The following is a 12,454-nucleotide window of genomic DNA, read 5'->3' on the forward strand; positions in this document are numbered from 1 at the left end:
CGGGCACGCCGTTTTACGAAAACTCACGATTCGCACAACTTTTCATCGTTAAGGTGTCTTGAGTATGCCGAGCGAACTTGAAGTTGATCCGATTAGCCCCCTAGGAGGAGTTCGTTAAAGTGCGACACGTGAAAACGGCCAAAAATACACCAAAACGCCACTATTAGTCATTCGGACATGGCGCCAAGAGACTTTTCTGTGAGTCCGGACATGATACAGATGTGTACCGAATTTCGTACTTGTGGGTGAAACCGTATAGTGGGGCTGTTGCGTTGAAATTTTGTAGGGGGCGCTGTTGCGCCATTAGGCCACGCCCCCTTTTAATTTTTCGCCACTTGTGATGTGCTTGCAAAGTTGCGCAACTTTTGGAGTACGTTTTGCGCCTCAAAAACGCGATTCTTTAGGGGGAAGAATAATAATAAGAATCTTTGCAATTACAATAGGGTCCTCTCACACTGTGTGTGCTCGGGCCCTAATTAATGAACTATGGTGTGTCTGATATGAAATGTGAGTTTACCATAATCACAGTAATCCTTAATTAAGTAGCTAGGTTCTAAACAATAATAAAGCATGTTTACAGTTGTTGCACGGACATTAAGTAGCCTACTTTTACATGAATAGTATGCTACTTTTGCAATGTAGTTAAATAAATGTTATGAAAATGTAGTACATTTAATTAATAGCTTGGGGGGAGGTTTAAGAGAAAAATAATGCAGTCATTTCTGTGGAAAATACATTTGTGTTAAAAAATTGTGACATTGTGAATTGTGAACCTTGAATCGTGATTCGAAACGTATCGTGAGTTGAATGAATCGTGGCATGCCTACATGCAACTGATCTCGCTTCAGTTGCTCGCTTTTGCGAACGCCCATCATTTCGACCGGAGGGTTAGCGACTCACTCCACGGAGGTTAGGTGAGGATTAGAGTCGGACGCTCCCGATTTAAATAAAAAGCAACAAGGTAATAATACAGAACACAATATGAGTGCATATTGTCGTGGACTTTAGCTACACTTGGTGTTTAGGGATGGAGCTTGTACATCTTTATTTATAATGAGCACCTTATCGATCCTGCTTATTGAGCCAGGCTTTTATTGAGCCCAGTAATGAGTGTTTTCTAATATTTTGTGGAAAGACGTGAGATGACAAATTCTGAACAGAACTGGTATCTTTTTAATTGGCCAGTTGTTGTGACTGTGAGTTTGTGGCTGGCTGACCACCATGAACATTACAATTGACAAAAGTAAAAAAATATTAACATTAAATATCATTAAAACAATCATTCATTCATGTGAAATAAGAGCTACATGGCTTTATATCATGAACTGTAATAATTTCTTGTTTGCCTCTTGTCTTGATTCTCTGTCCATGACGTCATGGGCTGCTATGCTCGATAACAATCTTGATAAAACCAAAGCTTATTGATACTGAGTAATCAATACATTTGTTATGGAGTTAGTAACAGGCTTGGGTTTGGAGCTCCATCCCTAGTGGTGTTGGAGGAGAGTGGGTGGAATAATGCCACGATACGACAAGGAATATCCACTTCAGGATGTTTACTGGCAGAACGGCAGCTTACATCATCAACAGCAATAACAACAGCACTTCCTCCACAGGTTTGAAACTTCCCACTTATTATTAGCATGCAGGTAGACTCTCAAATAACTCACACACCAGTGTGAGGCAATTTATCATACAGTCTCTGTCTTTGGCTGTCGGTCCCTGGTACAGACAGAGGATTATTCACTCTATACGTTCAGACACTCTGGGATCTGGAAGGCAACTCACTAAACAGGCGGGCTGCACAAATATACATGGGAACTCACTGTGTCTGTGAGCCAATAAGAACACAGTACGTTCAGTAATCTGTGGTGTCTCGCTACGTGGAAGGCCACGAGGTAAGCACGTCACAGGGGAGAGTGAATGGGCGAGAGGCAGAGCCAGGCCCAGGGGACCTCACCTTCAGCTTGGAGGTGTGTTTGAGGGGCGGTACATACCAGCCTACCTGCTATCAGCCTGATAGATTGCCAGCTGCAGGAGCTGAGTGATTTGGGGACACACCTAAAGAGGAGCTCGGTTCTCTCCTCATTCACTCTCTGAATCTCTGTGTGAGAAGACCTGTGTGGGAGTCCTATACGTGCTGGCGGTAAGAAGCGATATCACCACTCATTTCCCTTCCCAATGTTTTATGTGTTGAACATGACAGTGACACTGCGTTGTCCTTTTCCCGTAGGCAAAATATGGAGCATGCTAACCTAAACCCTTAAACCCATGGCCAAAGTGAGGAGGAGGAGGAAAGCGAAGCGAAAGGAGAAAGCGCTTCATTGTAATGGCCCTAAATGACTGAGTAAGAAAAGCCACCTGAGCTGCTGGTTAACCGGGCCCGATTCTGGAACCCACCTGAGTACCGGGTCCTCCGCTGCGGTCTGAAACCCACCTGAGTACCGGGTCCTCCGCTGTTTCTGAAACCCACCTGAGTACCGGGTCCTCCGCTGCGGTCTGAAACCCACCTGAGTCCCGGGTCCTCCGCTGTTTCTGAAACCCACGTGAGAAGGAGGTCCAACGCTGACGTACGCCGGCCTGAGCCCCTGGCGCTCCGGCTACTGTCAGTACACCCGTGTGCCACGGAGCCCCGCTTCCCCAAAGCTCGGTAACAAACCAGCCCAGTGTTCCCCTTGAATGCCCATGTTTGGCCTATTCTAAATACTTACCTTTTGGCTACGCTAAATTACTCACCTGAGGCCCTATTCTAAGTAAGCCCTATTCTAAGTTACCTACCTTTATACTCACCTTACCTGGCCCGGTCCTGGAAGAAGAAGAAATGTTGAAACCCTGAAAGAAGAAGAAAAGACTGTTATAATTTATCCTTTTATGAAGTAACTTGAATATTATTATTAAAGAAATGTGCTTACTTGCTGCTCCATCGCAACTCCTGCCCATATAAAATCACAACTTGTTAATAAATGCGCCTGTTGGCTTGCACTTGAAACTGTGTTTTGTGTTGGTTTTGGGTCTTGACACCACATTTGGTGGAGAATACGGGTATTGTATTCTTTGACCCGCACCAATACCTAGCATGGAGCAGTCACCGGCCTTAAACGCGCTGTTGCGCAGCCAAACCGAGTTGCAAGGAGCAGTAAAGGAGCTCATTAAGCGAATGGACAGAGACCCCCGTGAGCACAGAGTCCCGAGCGCCATACTTACCAAAATGTCCCCCGAAGACGATGTGGAATCCTACCTGGAGCTGTTCGAACGCACCGCCCTGCGTGAGCGGTGGCCTAACGCTGAGTGGGGGAACATCATCGCTCCGTTTCTAACAGGCGAGGCCCAAAGAGTATGCCGCGACCTGCCGCTGGCGGAGGCCCGCGATTTCCAGAGGCTGAGAGAGGCGATACTGGCCAGCCTGGGCTACAGCCTACCTGCCCGGGCCCAGCGCTATCACAACTGGGCGTACCAAGCCTCCCTCCCTCCTCGGGCACAAGTCGTCGCCCTCCAGCGCTTGGCCCGCTTGGCCCACGGCTCGCCACTGGCGGAGATCCGCCCTGCATCGACCGAATTGTGATTGACCGTTGTATACGCTCCCTGCCGCCAGACGCACGTAAATATGTGAGTGTGCGGGTGTCAGCGGTGAGAGCCACCGCTGACACCCGCCCCGGCCGGGGCCGAGAACGCCAGCCGGTGTCGCCGCTCAACCCCGCCCCGCTCCGCGCCGCCGCCCCGGAGCGGGCCAACCGATCCGCCGTAACCAGGAAGTGCTACGTCTGCGGAAAGCTGGATCATATCTCGTGGGCCTGCCCGGTCCGCGAGGGAGACGTCCATATGGCCAGCGCGGTCAGCTCGGAGGTGGCCCGCCCGTGCCTCATCGCCGGGCCCGGCCAACGCCGCCATGCCAAGCTCCCCGTGAGGGTGGGAGACGAAGACACCCACGCTCTACTGGATTCTGGGAGTGCGGTGTCCCTAGTCCGGGCAGACCTGGCGGGACCGCTGACCAACGACACCGTCCCCGTGACCTGTATACACAGAGACCTCCGTCACTATCCGGTGACGCACGTGCAAGTACAGACGCCCCGTGGAGAGGCTCGTTTGGCCGTTGGGGTGGTGCCCAACCAGACTGTGCCTCTGATCATAGGAGCGGACAACGAGCTGTTCGCTCGCTATTGGAACCCCGGCCTGATGACTGAGGCCCGACCCCGGTGAAGACGACCCAAAGCCCGCACCCGGCCCTCGAAACCGCTCGAGGCATGCCCGGTGTTCGGACCCCCAAGCGATGCCAGCCAGAGTTCAAGCTCCCTGGGAGAGGGAGTCTCACGAGCTCGAAGCCCCGTACTCGCCCCCCCCCCCCCCCCCCAGACGACGCCCCTGCGCTCACCCCCCAAACCGACACCCCTGCCGCCGCTCAAAGCACGGCAGAGACGCGCACCGCTGAAGACACCCTAGCCGAGCTGTACATCGGCTCTTCCGTTCCTCTCCCCGACAGGGAGAGTTTGCCACCCAACAGTGGACGGATCCCAACTTGGAGATGGCACGCCGCCAGGTGGTGTCGGTGGGCGGAAAACTCAACGAGGGGGTGAGTCAGCTACCTAGTCCATATTTCACGGTGAAAAAAGGAATATTGTACCGAGGTGTAGTGGATAGGATGGGCGAAGTCACTGAACAGTTGCTGGTTCCGAAGTCATATGTCACCAGAGTGTTATATTTGGCCCACTCACACCGCTTAGGCGCACACTTGGGCGTACAGAAAACGTATTAGCGGATACTGGCACGGTTCTATTGGCCAGGCATCAAGAGAGCAGTAGAAGACTTTTGTCCCTCATGTGGAACATGTCAAAAAGTAGCCCCGAAGCCCTTCCAGCGTAACCCGCTGATACCGCTTCCTATCATTGAAACCCCATTCTCTCGTATCGCACTTGATATAGTGGGGCCGCTGCCCAAGTCAGCTCGTGGGCATAGGTACGTCCTAGTCATATTGGATTATGCCACCCGTTACCCTGAGGCAATACCGTTAAGAGCCGCTACTGCCAAGGCTGTCGCTCACGAGCTGTTCATGCTGTTCACTAGAGTGGGAATTGTGGATGAAATCTTGTCGGACCAGGGCACTTGCTTTATGTCCCGAGTACTGGTGCAACTTTATGAATGGTTAAAAATTAAACGTATTCGAACGTCCGTCTTTCACCCGCAGACGGACGGATTAGTTGAATGCTTTAATAAAGTTTTAAAGCAAATGGTAAAGAAATGAATCGATGTAGATGGCCGGGATTGGGATCAAATTATCCCCTATGTGATGTTCGCCATCCGCGAGGTGCCACAAGCCTCCACCGGCTTCTCTCCCTTTGAGCTGTTATACGGGAGGAGACCACGTGGGTTGCTCGACCTGGCCAAGGAGGCCTGGGAAGAGCAACCGTCAGCCCACAGAAGCGTGATCGAACATGTGGAACAGTTACAAAATCGAGCGCGGACAATCTGGCCGCTAGTGCGAGAGCACATGGAAAAAGCACAACACGAACAAGCCCGGCTGTATAACAGAAATGCGGTGGTGCGAGAATTTCAGTTAGGAGATAAAGTGTTAGTCCTGGTGCCCAGCAGCGAGTGCAAATTTCTGGCAAAATGGCAAGGCCCTTATGAGGTCGTGGCACGGGTGGGCGCTGTGAATTATCGTGTCCGGCGGCCCGGACGAAGGAAAGGCGAACCGTTGTACCATATTAATCTGTTGAAGAAATGGCACACAGGAGAAATCCCACCATTGCCTGCCCTCTTTGCCACCACCCCTTCCCCCGTTATACCAGAGGTGCCCTTAGGTGATGATCTCTCACCAGCTCAGAAACAGGAGCTGAAAGAGCTGTTGGGTAGAAACCGGGACCGCTTCTAAGAGGTCCCTGGACGGACCACCGTCATACAGCATGAAATCCACACACTGCCTGGGAGAGTGGTGCGCCAGCGCCCCTACCGCATTCCCGAAGCCCCGCGGAAAGCCATAAAAAGTGAGGTACAAACTATGTTGGGTCTAGGGGTAATCGAAGAGTCCTACAGCCCATGGTCTAGCCCCATAGTCATTGTACCAAAGCCAGACGGTACTCTACGATTTTGTAATGATTTTCGTAAACTGAATGAAATCTCACAGTTTGATGCTTATCCCATGCCCAGGGTGGATGAATTAATTGAACGGCTCGGCCCGGCCCGTTTTGTGAGCACGTTTGATTTAACTAAAGGCTATTGGCAAGTGCCGTTGTCTCCCCAGGCTAAAGAAAAAACGGCGTTCTCAACGCCGGATGGACTGTTCCAGTACACAGTACTACCGTTTGGGGTCCACGGAGCCCCCGCCACATTCCAACGTATGATGGATAGAATCTTGAGACCTCACAGAGAATATGCCGCTGCCTACTTAGATGACATTGTTGTCCACTGCACCTCCTGGGTGGAGCATTTGGTGCATTTGGATGCAGTGTTGGGAGCGTTACAGTTAGCCGGATTAACCGCTAACGCAAAGAAATGTCGTCTAGGCTTAGATGAAACTGACTATTTGGGGTTCACCATTGGACGAGGCTGTGTCAAGCCCCAAACCCGCAAAGTGGAAAAAATTAGAGATTGGCCCAAACCTGTCACAAAGAAACAAGTGAAATCATTCCTTGGGCTAGTATCATATTATCAAAAGTTTATTAACACTTTCTCCACTGTCGCAGCACCGTTGTACGATTTGACTCGTCAGAAAGGTCCAAACCATGTTCGCTGGACCCCCCCAGCAGAAAACGCCTTTGAAGCGCTGAAACTAGCCTTGTGCGAGGAACCTGTTCTGAAAGCTCCGGACTTCTCGAAGCCCTTCATTTTGCATACAGACGCCTCTGGCACCGGCCTCGGCGCTGTCCTAGCACAGGTGTTTGATGGGAATGTACACCCCATAATGTATGTGAGTAGGAAATTATTAAAACATGAACTGCCGTATGCGAACGTAGAAAAAGAGGCTCTTGCTGTAAAGTGGTCTATCCACCACCTACGGTACTACCTGTGGGGAAGACAGTTCACATTATTTACAGACCATGCACCGTTAAAATGGATGTCACGAAACAAAGATAAAAATGATCTCATAACACGATGTTTTCTTGAATTACAGAACTATTCCTTCAATGTGGAACACAAACCTGGGAAGGAAATTATGCACGCTGACGCCCTCTCCCGGCTGTACGAGGAAGAGGAAATCCTAAAGCAGAAAGATTGCAACCCCAGTAGCAATCATTGGGGGGGGGGGGGATGTGTGGTGTCTCGCTACGTGGAAGGCCGCGAGGTAAGCACGTCACAGGGGAGAGTGAATGGGCGAGAGGCAGAGCCAGGCCCAGGGGACCTCACCTTCAGCTTGGAGGTGTGTTTGAGGGGCGGTACATACCAGCCTACCTGCTATCAGCCTGATAGATTGCCAGCTGCAGGAGCTGAGTGATTTGGGGACACACCTAAAGAGGAGCTCGGTTCTCTCCTCATTCACTCTCTGAATCTCTGTGTGAGAAGACCTGTGTGGGAGTCCTATACGTGCTGGCGGTAAGAAGCGATATCACCACTCATTTCCCTTCCCAATGTTTTATGTGTTGAACATGACAGTGACACTGCGTTGTCCTTTTCCCGTAGGCAAAATATGGAGCATGCTAACCTAAACCCTTAAACCCATGGCCAAAGTGAGGAGGAGGAGGAAAGCGAAGCGAAAGGAGAAAGCGCTTCATTGTAATGGCCCTAAATGACTGAGTAAGAAAAGCCACCTGAGCTGCTGGTTAACCGGGCCCGATTCTGGAACCCACCTGAGTACCGGGTCCTCCGCTGCGGTCTGAAACCCACCTGAGTACCGGGTCCTCCGCTGTTTCTGAAACCCACCTGAGTACCGGGTCCTCCGCTGCGGTCTGAAACCCACCTGAGTCCCGGGTCCTCCGCTGTTTCTGAAACCCACGTGAGAAGGAGGTCCAACGCTGACGTACGCCGGCCTGAGCCCCTGCCACGGAGCCCCGCTTCCCCAAAGCCCGGTAACAAACCAGCCCAGTGTTCCCCTTGAATGCCCATGTTTGGCCTATTCTAAATACTTACCTTTTGGCTACGCTAAATTACTCACCTGAGGCCCTATTCTAAGTAAGCCCTATTCTAAGTTACCTACCTTTATACTCACCTTACCTGGCCCGGTCCTGGAAGAAGAAGAAATGTTGAAACCCTGAAAGAAGAAGAAAAGACTAATTTATCCTTTTATGAAGTAACTTGAATATTATTATTAAAGAAATGTGCTTACTTGCTGCTCCATCGCAACTCCTGCCCATGTAAACTCACAACTTGTTAATAAATGCGCCTGTTGGCTTGCACTTGAAACTGTGTTTTGTGTTGGTTTTGGGTCTTGACACCACAAAACACACACACACACAAAGTTTATAGTTTGTCTGTGCTCTGATGAAGTTTTGATTGAGAGCCGCAGTAGAATTAATTGTTTTGACTAAGCTGCTGTTTTGAATCAGTTTTATGTCTCTCACATTCCAAAACCAATTTGCTCTAGTATCGTCTCTCTTCAAAACACTCAATAGTTGTCCATGAACACTTTTAGAACTGTCTGTGTCTCAAATCAATGTCACAATTGAATCAGAGCTAGCCTGGTAGTGGGTAAGCCTGCTGTCTACTGGCCTACCCCTAATGTTCAGCAGGAAGACTGAATCTCTTCTCTGTCTGGCCCAATTGCCTTAGCCTAGTAAACTAGATTCCTCCTGAGAGTCTGGTTTACGAGGCTACACTTGCCTATCTGTCACACGTCGCTTCAAGTAGATCGACCCCGCCTCCCCGTTCGGAAATCTAATCAAATCTAATCAAATCTAAAAACTAGAGAAGAAAGTGAATGAAATGGAAAGAAAATAACACCACACTCACAAAGGATCGTCATTTATTGTTATATGAGAACCTCAATTTAAACCACTCCATTGTGGTCTACTGTAAACAGTCTTATCCAGATCAACGTATCAAATGTGTCTCCAAAATGTGAACAAAGAAACTGACACTTAATTCATGAGTGTCAGAGTTACATGTCACATACATATGGTAGAAAGAGAGATAGATCACACACACGCGCACGCACGCACGCATGCACAGACACGCACGCACGCATGCACACACACACACACACACACACACACACACACACACACACACAGTAACAGCCTTCCTCTGTGTCTATCCTCTCTTTAAAACCAAGTATTACTGTACATTCAACAGGCTCACAGACACACATTAGTATATCACTCCACGTACGAACGCTGGTTTATGCCAGTGGTTTTCAACCTGGTTGATGGGCTTCCCTGTATACACAACGTATCTCACCACATATCGATGTCCCATCAACAATTGTATCACAAATGTATCAGCTTACGGAAATGCATGTCAGGTTGATACACAGTACAAAGCTTTAGGCTATTCATTGTTACATTCAGAAAGAGCGTGTGTATTTGCATAATATCACATTGTAGAGGCTGCTCTACCGACATGGTCATGTTACATGAGAGCCTCCAGCACATTGAAAATGCCTTGTTCCTTTTGTGGTCGGTGAGTGTATATAGGAGGCTGCATGCTGTCTCAACATTCATTGCGTATCAGGATGAAGGCTTGCCGTGTCTTGCTGTTTGTACTCTTCTGTGTGTGTGAGGTTAGCGCTGCAGGAGTTCATTATCAGTTGAGTCTCGACCGACACGACGACCATAAAACAGAGTTGGAGCTGAGCATCGGCCATCATGACGACCACAACACAGAGTTGGAGCTGAGCATTGGCCATCACAATGACCACGACACCGAGTTGAAGCTGGCCATTGGCCATCACGATGACCACGACACCGAGTGGAACCTGAAAATTGGCCATCACGACGACCACGACACAGGTGAGGATGATTGACAATACTTCACCCCGAGAAACAAATGACAATATTTCTAAATGTATCTGCCCCCATCACGACGACCACGACACAGGTGAGGATGATTGACAATACTTGACCCCGAGAAACAAATGACAATATTTCTAAATGTATCTGCCCTTATATAAAATGCCAAGACCCTCCATCTGAATGTAAAAAAATCACACCCAGTGTGAAGTCTTTTATGAGTTACTTTCATTAGGCAATGCAGTTACTTAATCATCATTACATCTACAAAGGCTAGTTTAAAGGTTTGGTAATATTCTGATGTTTCCCATGGAGGAAATTTGCTATGTGGTTGATACCCTGTCACATTTAACAATCCCAATGTTGCCGCTTCCTCATTATACACAAAGCATCTAGTAAAAGTAAAGAAAGAAAGACATGCAGGGATAAAAGGCTATAGGGAAATGTTTGTTTTCCGAAACTTCAAACACAAACGGGAAATACATTAAAAGTGCTAAAAATTATAACCTTCAACTTCAGATCCTACTACACCTGCACCTCCAACTCCTGGACCAACTACACCTCCACCTCCAACTCCTGGACCAACTACAACTGCACCTCCAACTCCTGGACCAACTACACCTCCACCTCCAACTCCTGGACCAACTACACCTGCACCTCCAACTCCTGGACCAACTACACCTCCACCTCCAGCTCCTGGACCAACTACAACTGCACCTCCAACTCCTGGACCAACTACACCTCCACCTCCAACTCCTGGACCAACTACAATTGCACCTCCAACTCCTGGACCAACTACACCTGCACCTCCAACTCCTGGACCTCCAACTCCTGGAACAACTACACCAAAACCAACCACGTCAGGCACACAGGCACACAAAATAAACAAACATTGTCAGTATAAAAGATTTGAATGTTATAAATTCCTTATAGATTGATTATAAATTCATTATAGATTCCTTCTTTTGTTTTCTCTTTTCTAACGCATTTACAAAGCATCTATTCAATTTTCCGACTGTGATGTTTTTCTCTTATCTTGTGACCAACAGTAAAGTGTCCTCCTAATGCTGAGTACATAGAGTGTGGTCCGGCTTGTATTCCCAGCTGCCAGGAGCCCTCCACCAACCTTTCAGGCTCCTGCATTAGTGGCTGCTTCTGTAAGCCGGGCTACGTCTTTAAGGGACACCGTTGTGTCAAACTGGAGACTTGTGGCTGTCTGGATGAACACAACAACTTCTACGAGGTTAGACGCCATATATTATAATGCTTAGTCTACCATTTAAATCTGATTAGGACCCACGTTGGAAATCATATTTTCAAAGGAACCATTGCACACCTATAGGCTGAACCCACTTCTAGCACATATGTGCTAAGACAGGTCGGGCCCATGTGGATCCCACAGGCAAGCCCATTTGGATCACACATTTATACCATTATGGGGCACACATGGGTCCCACATATAATTGCCTATTTGGGGCCAACGTAAGGCCCTGGTAAAACAAACTGAAAGCATTCATGGGCAAACACACGTAGGTCCCAACTGAGACCCATATAAAATTGCCAAGTAGGGGCTCACCGAAGGAAACCATAAGGGACCCATATGACCCTGCTGACTGGGAGTAAATGATCTATACTGTAGATGATCTGAGTCAAGGTGCCATGAACTGAAAGGAGATGAAACTAGACTGAACTCTGTCGAGATGCCAACTGTGTGTGTGTGTGTGTGTGTGTGTGTGTGTGTGTGTGTGTGTGTGTGTGTGTGTGTGTGTGTGTGTGTGTGTGTGTGCGCGCGTGCGTATGTGCGTGCGTGTGTGTGTGTGTAGCTGTCAAAATGAACGCATTAACGGCGGTAATACATTTTTGGGATTAATCGCGTTAAAATATTTAACGCAATTATTGCATGCGCAGCATAACCGGACCAGCCTCATTCACTGCAGCCAAAAACACTCAGCCTGCCCTTGCAACGCAGCCTGCTATCCCCTCCCCCTCCACACACTCTGACACTCACGTCTTACACTCTCATACTGTGCAGAGGGGGACACGCTAGGCTAGGTGCCTGTTAAAACCTCTTGAAAACCACCGCTGCCACTGGATTAATAACGGATCATCAATACATCTCAAATAGAGATCTACTACTTCCTTTGGCTGTTCAATTGGAGAGGACAACAACAACACATTAAAATCCACGATTTTAGGCTCCAACTGCTTGCATTAAATCCAGAGAAGTGGTCGCGATGGATGCGTGATCATGCGTCTTCAACACAGGCTGGCTCGTTGACCCTGATTTGACATAGGCAATCAGCACAGTCTGGCTTGTGCAGCTTTTCAACTGAATGAATCTGTAGCCCAGTCAGATATCAAGTAATCCTCTCCCCCTCATGCTAAACTGACTTCTTAAGTTTCACTTCTCCGCAAACTTTATTTTCCATCCTGACAAGCCTAATATTATTGCATTTAGGCTCTTTAGTTTCCAATAATTAGCCAATGTTTTATTGCTACACAATAGGCTAAATGGTAAACAATGTAGCCTACTCTACAGGCATAAATAATAATCCATCCATCCATCTTCAACCGCTTAT

This window comes from Nannobrachium achirus (assembly GCF_963921795.1).
Source record: "Nannobrachium achirus genome assembly, chromosome: 5".
In the NCBI taxonomy this organism is placed as follows: Eukaryota; Metazoa; Chordata; class Actinopteri; order Myctophiformes; family Myctophidae; genus Nannobrachium; species Nannobrachium achirus.